The sequence below is a fragment of the Dama dama genome, chromosome 24 (genome assembly GCF_033118175.1).
Source record: "Dama dama isolate Ldn47 chromosome 24, ASM3311817v1, whole genome shotgun sequence".
In the NCBI taxonomy this organism is placed as follows: Eukaryota; Metazoa; Chordata; class Mammalia; order Artiodactyla; family Cervidae; genus Dama; species Dama dama.
In genome coordinates, this window is record NC_083704.1 from 59804484 (window position 1) to 59813497 (window position 9014).

Here is a 9014-nt window from a genome sequence, read left to right on the forward strand (position 1 = left end):
AGATTACGCAGCATCCGGAAAATTAATCTAAGTACCCACCAGTGAAGTGTTCACATTTCCGGGATAGGTTTTACAGTATCATGATCACCAAAAACATAATTACTTGAAATGCTGACACCTGGAACACAGTAATAACCCCATTAAAGGGAGAAGAATGTCCTTCTATATAAAGACATGAAGTCCATCTACAAGGGATCTACTGCCCTTCAACCCATTTCTGGTCCATTCCATTCACCCTTTTTTTGTGTGTGTGGTTGTTGTTAATTATGAACATACCTCATCATGAGGAGAACAAATCCTTTTTTTTTTTTCCCAGGCAATGGTATTTTCTCTGCCAGCCCATATTCCTTCTCTGAGACCTCCTTATCCCCAATAATACATTCTTTCAGCTTATTGTGAAGAATTAAGAAAGGGTATCAACGAGGGGCTTCCCACATGGTGCAGTGGTAAAGAATCCGCTTGCCAAAGCAGGAGATGCGGGTTTGATCCCTGGGTCGGGAAGATCCCCTGGAGGAGGAAACGGCAACCCATTCCAGTATTCTTGCCTGGAGATCCCATGGACAGAGAAGCCTAGGGGGCTCAGTCCATGGGGTCACAAAGAGTCAAATATGACTGAGCAACTAAGCAGACAGACACAGGTATCCATGATAAAGCCGCTAAAATTTAGGGATATTCAGTGCTGATGAAAAGCTCAGCTCTACATGTGAACACCATTATTCTGGGCTTTCACCAAGGAAGCTTTTTTTTTTTTTTTGGACCAACAAGAGGACATGAGCCCCATCTTGGAAACAGAATTTTGGGGTGGGTGTATTCGTGTGTTTTTTTTTCCCAGGCAAGGGAACAGAAGTTCAAGATATGTCATGGAAGTCTTCCAAGGAGATTTCCAAGATAAAAAAAAACCCAGCACCAGGCTTGGCTCGCTGCACGGCTCCGCCAGTGACCCAACTACACTGTAACATAGCAAAGAGAGTGAGTCTCAGCTTCCCCGGTGGCTCGGTCAGTAAGGCATCTGCCTGCAATGCGGGAGACCTGAGTTCAGCGCCTAGGTTGGGAAGATGCCCTAGAGAAGGAAATGGCAACCCACCCCAGTATTCCTGCATGGGACATTCCATGAACAGAGGAGCCCGGGGGGGTCCAGGGGGTTGTCAGAGTCTGACGTGACTTGGCAACTACACCGCCACCACCATGCGTCTCGGCTAAAGGCGGAACCTGGTGAAGGTGGGGACAGGCTCCGTCAGACCCCTTGACGTTCCTGCCATGCTGGTCACTTGGCCAAAGACCCGAAACAGGAAGACATCACTCTCCAGGGATCCTGATGGCACATCTAGCTCCCAGATGCACTCTCTTCAGTATCCCAAACCCCTGCTGGCCGTGTCCCATCCTCACTCCATAGGACCACTTCCTGAGCTCATCGAGCTCAGCCCCAGCTAATCAACACAACGGTAGGACAAGCCTACAGTATGAAGTATCTCATCACGGCAGCGGGTGTGCAGCCCCTGGGGCCCTCCGGAAATCGAGGCTTTCACTGGGTGTCTCCAGTCTGGTAAACACTGTGTAGAGACTTTCCAGAAAAGGCAACATGAACCCGCTGCCCTGGCAGCAACCTACACCAAAAGCGGATCACTCTGTGGTCGATGTGGCTAGCTGTGCATCTCAGCGAGGCTAAATGAAATGAAATTTCAGACGAAACCGCCACCAGATTCAGGTGACCACACACAGGCAGAGCTTCAGGCACATCAAGTAGACGTGAATGCACCTCCTAGCTGTTTCTCCACCACAGCGTGTCCAACTGGTGCCCCAGTAACTTCCGGCAACACATACATTGCTTCTGTTAACATTCAATTCGCAGATCTGTGCCTCTCTGTTCTTCTTGCTAAAAACCTCTCTCATTCATGTAACGCTTTTTGCTTCTTGCGCTTTCCCATCTGTTAAATGAGTGGAACAGGGACTTCAGCATCAGAAAACCTACGTTTCATACGTTTACTTACTCAGCCTATGATGTTCCAAACTTCAAATGCCTAACACCAATTGCGGGGGGTCATTTAACCTCTCTGGATCCACCTTTGCTCACCTAAAGAAAACTTAACAAGGCTGCCTGCTTCATAAGGTCACAAGCATGTGACCTTGGCATGTGGGTTAAATGATACAACACAACTGAAAGTGCCCACTGAATGGAATGAAATGATAACAATGTAACTGAAAATGCCCAGAACAGGCAAGTGAGGACACCTCAGAGCTCTGCGGCTTTGCTTCTCAAGACACGCTCACCTCACTGGTTCTCACCGTGAGTCTGCCAAAGAAGATTATTATAGCTTTCCACAGATGAAAAACCAAGTTGCCGAGAAGGTAAGCTGACTTCCTAAAGAAGCTAACTCTCAAATCCATGGCTCCTGACTCACCATCCAATGCTTTTGCTACTAATTCTTCAGCTAATTTTCGTCAAGACCTTTTGGAGAGAAAGCAGTGTTTGAGCTTAAGTTATCTGCCAAAACACACAATCAAAACCAAAAAATAAAGAATACCTTCCGGCAAGCCTTCTAGTCCCGTGCTCTTGCCCCCATACCTTGAGATATATATGAGGGAACCATATGATAATTTCTGGAGAAAGCAAAGGAAGGCAAGCCCTCCCCTCCTGGGAACACGAAAACCAGGACATATTTCTCTTCCTCCGAATAGAGAGAAACAGAGTCCCATGAACAGTAACCAAGGCAGGTAAGAAGATTCGCGTACCACGTCGGTCGGGCAGAGTGGGGCAGATGACCCTGGCAGCGATGCCAAAGGGTTCTTGGGACTCCAGCCACACAGGAATTAACATAAGCCCTGAGGACTTCAAACTCCAAGAACAGGTTCAGTATCAGGAAGGTCGGTTTCCACTTAGTCATGCTCAACACAACCTGCTATTAAACTCCAGGGGATAACTCTGAAGGTTCAGTAAATGAGATCTGAAAATTTTCACCTTGCTGTTCATAGTTCTTACAACCTTAAATTGTATGCCACACTCCCAAACAGAAACCAGTCTTTATTCATAATACTCTTTCAATGGTCATACTTCCAAAGACAGAGTATAAATAGATGGATCCTCTGCTTGTCCAGCTTCTCTTATCGGGACACGTCCTGGGCCTGAGTTTCGGACCTGTCTTCCTGAAATGTACACATCTACGATGTGAGAAGGACTTGCCTCACTTCCCCTTGTATCCAATTCCTTACTTCTACACAGAATGATTTCTGAAAATTCATTTGACGGTCGAATGTCTGAAATAACAAACAATACTTCTACAAGTTCTATGCTTATTTCCAGGGAATTAAAAACATATTTGTTTAAGGTCCCTAGGAAGGCTTCTTTCAGGGGATTGTCGACTGCCAGCACAAGCCCCAGGATGAGAAACGGCTCTCTTGGTGCTGCTCCCCTTGTTCTAGAAAACTAAGTCGGTACAGGTGTGTACACCTCCTGTAAGGCTTTAACGTGCCCCCCACCCCGTGAAAGCTCAATAGGGCAGGTCCACAGGCTGGGCGGCCTCCGATCTCTTTCTCCCCACGTGGGACATCTCCGCTATCAGGAACCAGGATCAGGTGCCTGCCATCAACTCAGTTCTGTCTCCTGCTCGTCCGTACCTCCCATCACATCAACACAGTCAGCTGGGCTCAATCACAGGCACCACTCTGGATGGACATCTTTGATGAGCACTCAACTCAAACATCTTCGCTTTTCTGATACTGAAGTGGTCCGAGGCTTGTGTCTATGGACACGCTCGGCAACAACCGCCCCCCGGTGGTGGTGGGGGGGGGGGGCGGGTAGTGCTGTCGGGGTGTGAAGTTCCGTCGTCGTGATGATGCTGGTGACAGAAACTGCCCAACAATAACGAAAATCCTTGGCTACTGTAATAAGTTTGGCATCACTGTCAGCTGCACAAACACACGGACAGTATGAAAGCGACCATGTGCATGTTGAGGGCCACCCATACAGACTTACAGCTGCAAAACCAAACTCAGCTTATTGTGTATTTCACACCCTTTAGGTGAAGCTGCTCAATGCCACTGCAAAATTCTTCCTGCTGGCTGAAGTTCACCCAGCTCCACAAAATACCCACTGGAAGATGCCTGTATGGAGGGGCCCACATTGACACCAGCGTGTCCAAGGAGGGAGAATAAAATTTCAAATCTGGACTTTTCGAGTAAACTACCAATTACCACGATTTTCAACATGATTGTCAAATAAAACCAGGGATTATCTTTTCTCTTCTCATATTTAGGCTACTGTGAACCTGTTTTCGACACCTCGGCCTTCCACAGCACCTCATAGGCATTTTCAGTTTACCCTGGACATGCCTGTTCTTGTCATTTATTTTCCTCGGATACTGAGAATCTCCTATTCAGAAGAACTAACAGGTCCTCTTAGGTATCTGTTACCCCCAGGAATGAGTGACATGACCTACATTACAGCCCAAGTTGGCAAACTTCCCACGATACCCAGGTCGAGCTCCCCACTGCGCCAAAATTTCCACTCCCCGCCTATCAGCAGCCTAGAAAAGTCTGACACGTTGCATCACTAGGAAGGCCTTTCCTCATCTGCATCATTAAATACGGTCAGTTCTCATCATTTGCCATTGACATGTTCTGTAAAGCCTCCAAGAACTCTTAAGTTAGTGAATGCTGAACCCCTGTGCCTAGGAAGAAACTGCCTCAAGTACTGATTTGGGGCTGCAGATCAATTTCACTGAGGAGATAAATTCACAAATATAGGAATCCACAAATAATGAGGATCAACTGTATCCAGTTATCAGGCCTCAGACACCTGCAAACACTGATTTTTCTGATTTCAGCACCACCTGCAAACGCTCCTTCCTTCCATACCAAGCCAGTTTATATTATAAAATTTGGCAGTTGTTGGGTTTTTATCTGTTTTAATGTGGACAGATCCTAAATGGCTACAGACTGATCGGTGGTATCCCCTTTTCTCTTAAGCTCCCACATATAGACTTGACTAACTTCAGAGAGGCTCCCGAAAAGAATCACAAATGTGCCTCAGTCAACATACCTGGCAGAAACTTAACAAAAAAAAAACAAACCACAAAACAACACTCTTTGACCAGGTTCTCACAGCAGCAACAGCTTGTCTAACAGAAGCAAGGAACAGACAACTTGGCACGGTAACCCTGCCACACAGTGTCACGGTTTTAGTTACATTAGCATTTTCCCAGTGTATTTGACTTTTACCTCCTAAACTTATGGTGACTCATTTTTAAGTCATACTCAAGGCTGGAGAACAGCTTTTATTATTATTTTACTTACGATTTAATTAAGGCAAACTGAAAGTAGCACGGCAAAACTATGGAAGAGAGACACCTGGAACAAACACAAAGTAAAATCTTCCGTAGGATTTGTTTTGGCAACCACCAGAGGATGATGACAAGGCCGGCTCCCTAAGGAGTGAAAAGGAATTTCCCACTATGGAGCTCTTACCAAACAAACCATCTGAAAGGGAAAGTGTTCATTCCAAAGTTACCTTTTGTAAGAAGGGTTATAATCTTTCCAAGGTAGAGTGGCAGTTCTAAACCAGCTGGGATAAGTTGCAACAGCGGGTGCTTATGAAGCTCTCTCAAGTCTTCAAAGACTTTTATAAATAGCATAACACAAAATATTTTTCAAAGCACACTATTCCTTGTAATTCCTGAAACTCTGATATATCAGAACAGATTTTATCACGCTCTTACAGAGGAAAATGAAGCACAAACTATTAACTAGCAGGAAATTTTTCTGGTCACAAAATGAGTAGGTGACAAGGATAAGACTTGAACTCAAGTCTCCAGAAGTATGCCTGGGGAGTTGTTTTTACTACAACATTCACAGTTTTGGAATGCAGTTCATGGTTATTTATAGCAGAATTATCTTCTTAATTGTATTGTGTTTTGGTCAACATAAAATTAGTTTGCATTCTCTTCCAAATGGAAAGCAAAGGCTGGCTGCCCAGAAGTGTGAGTAAACAGTGGCGGGGGAAATCAGCTTGGGATTAAACCACTGCCAAAGTCAAACAACAAATTGAGGGGTTTACATCATTTCTACTAGGAGGGAGATGACTTTTCAGCCAGATGCAACAGTTAACACACACACACACAACTGTCCGGAGTACAGACAACAAACTTGTAAGTATTTCCTAACCCATTATTTAAATGAGAGCACTGAGATTGAGAGATAGACGATAGATAGCTTGTTCCAAGAACACGCCTCCCTCCCCCTCCCCCCCCCCCCAGTACAGCCTTGAGATGCTGACACTTCAGCGCTCTTTAAACGACCCACGCTACTCCCCGCAGGCTCAAACGCAGGCTTCATCAGCTGCAAGCAGGAAACAATGAACATTACGAGTCTGTGCACTCTGACGCTAAAGAAAGAGTTAAAGTTTTTGGTATGCTAAATTGGAACGCAAAACGGACCTTCCAATACTAATAGGAGAAGTAACACTTGCTGCTTTTGTCTTTGAATATTCAGAGGAAACAAAAACGAGCCTTCGTTTTCATCAAAGTAGGCTTGGGTTTGAAAAAAGACAAACTACAGGAAGACAGCACCTTTCAAATACAGGGGGCAACCAGCTGCTGGTAGAAACTAGAAGACCCGCCTCCGCCCCCGACCCCCAGGCTCCTGGTTCTTATTAACCGCAGAGAAGGAAACACAACTAGCAAACACACAGCACCAATGATCAAAGTGAAACCGATTTTTAAAAAAATCACCTGGTTTAAATAGACGAACACTTGCCATTAGCGTGCGTAAAGACTAATAGCCCCAGCAAGTACTGTCATCCTAACCTAAGATATTTAAAGATCTCCGTGTGATGAATAAAAGGAGACTTTACCCAAAACAGAAAAGAAAAAGACCTTGCTTTGCGGTGAGGCCTGCACTCGCTGCAGGAAGAGTGTGCCGTCTTGTTTTGGGGAGGGTGCAGGAAGTATACAGAGAGAAAGAGCCGGTCCCGGCTGCTCCGCTCTGCGATCCCGCCCCACAGCCGTCCTTAGCCGCCGGCCACGACCAAAGGGCTGCAGGGCGCTGGCCGCCGCCTCGCCGCCGACTCCCAAGACACCTTCCACTCCAGACGCTAGAGCTCTCCCTCCGGGAGCCTCGAGGTGCTCCGCAAGAACAAGCCGCCTCGTCCTTCCAGGAGGACGCCCCCGTCCCGCTCCGAGTCAGCCCACCCCTGAGTTCCCCGCAGGCCAGCCCTCGCCCGGCCGGGTTCTCCCGCACTCACCGCCGGGCAGCTCCCGGCGCGCCCACTTCGGGCCGGCCGGGCCCCGCTGGGGGCAGAGGCAGGGGCGCGACCGCGGGGCACACGGGGCCGGGCGCACTCCGGAGGTGCGCCCTCGCGCAGGCGCCTTCGCGCCAGCGCTCCGCACCGATCCCCGCCGCTCCGCACACCCACACGCACACGCGGGCGGCGCGCGCCCAGAGCCGGCTCGGAGGCGGACGCGAGCGCGGGAGCGCGAGGAATCCCTGGAATGAGGCTCCGCCCGCCCTCGCCCGGGCTCAGCCGGGCTCCACTGGGCCCGCCGAGGCCACGCCCCCGGGCCCGCCCCCAGCGCCCGGCAGGTGGGACGCCGGCCCAGGTGAGCCGGCCGGGAGGCGGGGGCGGGGCCTGGCGCGCCCGGGAGAGGCTCCCCTCCCCTCCCCCCTCCGCCGCGCGCCCGGAGGCTGCTTGCACCTCCCCGGCCGGTGCCCACGCGCTCGGGCGGCCAACGTCCGCCTGGGGCCCGGGCGGCGCTCGACCCCAGGTAGCGCGTGGAGTCGGCGCGCCCTGCGCGCTGGGTACCAGCCTCTGACACACACCGGACTCCAAAGGCCCACACAGCGAGAACGCAGACGAACCTCCCGTGGGCGGCCAGGTGCCCGCCACTGCGGGCCAGCAACCCCCCCGCCCCACACAGAAGAGTCTCCCACCTGGTGGATACAGCACTCGTGACCACGACGACCACAGCGGAGGCCGACTCCGCACCCGCCGCCCCTTAACCTCCCAGCCGCACGACCGCCATGCAGCCGGCCGAGTGCCCGCGGACTCGAGCCGGACCTGAGGCACCTCCGCCGCCCTCGGCTCCAGACCCGCGCGCGTTCCCGCCTCTCGCGCCGACCCGCTCGCCGAGCTGCCCGCGCGCAAGGGCGCCCGGGGGTAGGCGTCCACGCCGGCTCAGCCGCCCGAGCGCCGCGCACGCCGGCGCCTCCCGGGCTCCGCGCTCCACCGGCCGCCGACCTGGGGCGCTGCCTCTCCGGCTCGTTACCCGCACACACACACCCAGCCGCTCAGCCCGGACGGGCCGGCGGCCGCGCGTACCTGAAGGGACAGGTCGCCCTTGCTCGGGGAGGCGTGTGCTCAGGTGCTCCGGCGATCAGAACGGCCGCTGCAGTCCAGGGCTCTCGGACGCCGCTCGGCTCCCTCCCATCACACCATGTCACACCGCACACTCCACACACACACTCACACACACCCCGGGCGCACTGCAGCGTCTGTCCTCCCCCCTCCCTCGCCCGGAGGAGGAAGTCCTAGAAAATGAAAACAGTGTGAAAGGGAGGGAACCGAGGAGGAAGGCAGCGAGGTCCGAGGCCGAGCCCCCTCCGGCCGCTCACGCCCCAGTGTTTGCTGTGTTTGGCAAACTCCCCGGAGTCCTCCACCGGGTCGGCTCCGAAACGTGCCGGGGGAGGGGCGGGGAGGAGGAGGAGGCGAGACGTTTCCAATTGGTGCAGGTTCTGGCAGCAGCGCAGACATGTGACCGCGAAAAGAAAAGCCCTGTCTTTAATTTTTTCCTGTCATTCTCCGGAGATTTCGGGGTGGGGGGTAGGAGGGGTGGAGGCCTGAGCCTCCCCGGGCGCCGCCCCCCCACCACCCGGGCTGCCCTTGCCCCATTGTTTTCGCGGACTGCCACAATGAAGAAAACGTTTGCTTAACGTATCCAGCCGCTAACTTCATAAAATAAATAGTCAGGGACTGGACTTCCTCTGGTTTGCTTTAAATGGCTTCGTGGTTGCCCGTGCCTCCTGGC

General features: G+C 51.6%; 1 protein-coding gene across 3 annotated transcripts in view; it reads right to left on the reverse strand.

Annotated features, from left to right (window-relative positions):
- The window catches only part of VGLL4 (vestigial like family member 4), a 152258-nt gene extending 143607 nt beyond the window's left edge, over nt 1–8651 (reverse strand). Inside the window, exon 1 of one of the 3 annotated variants that reach the window (XM_061128870.1) lies at nt 8309–8651. The gene's annotated coding sequence lies outside the window, so the exon portion shown is untranslated. Of the gene's footprint in view, nt 1–6866; nt 6886–7234; nt 7256–8308 lie in introns of those variants that run through there. The other 2 variants (XM_061128872.1, XM_061128871.1) reach the window with 2 other exon arrangements.
- Between the last annotated feature and the right edge of the window lie 363 nt (nt 8652–9014).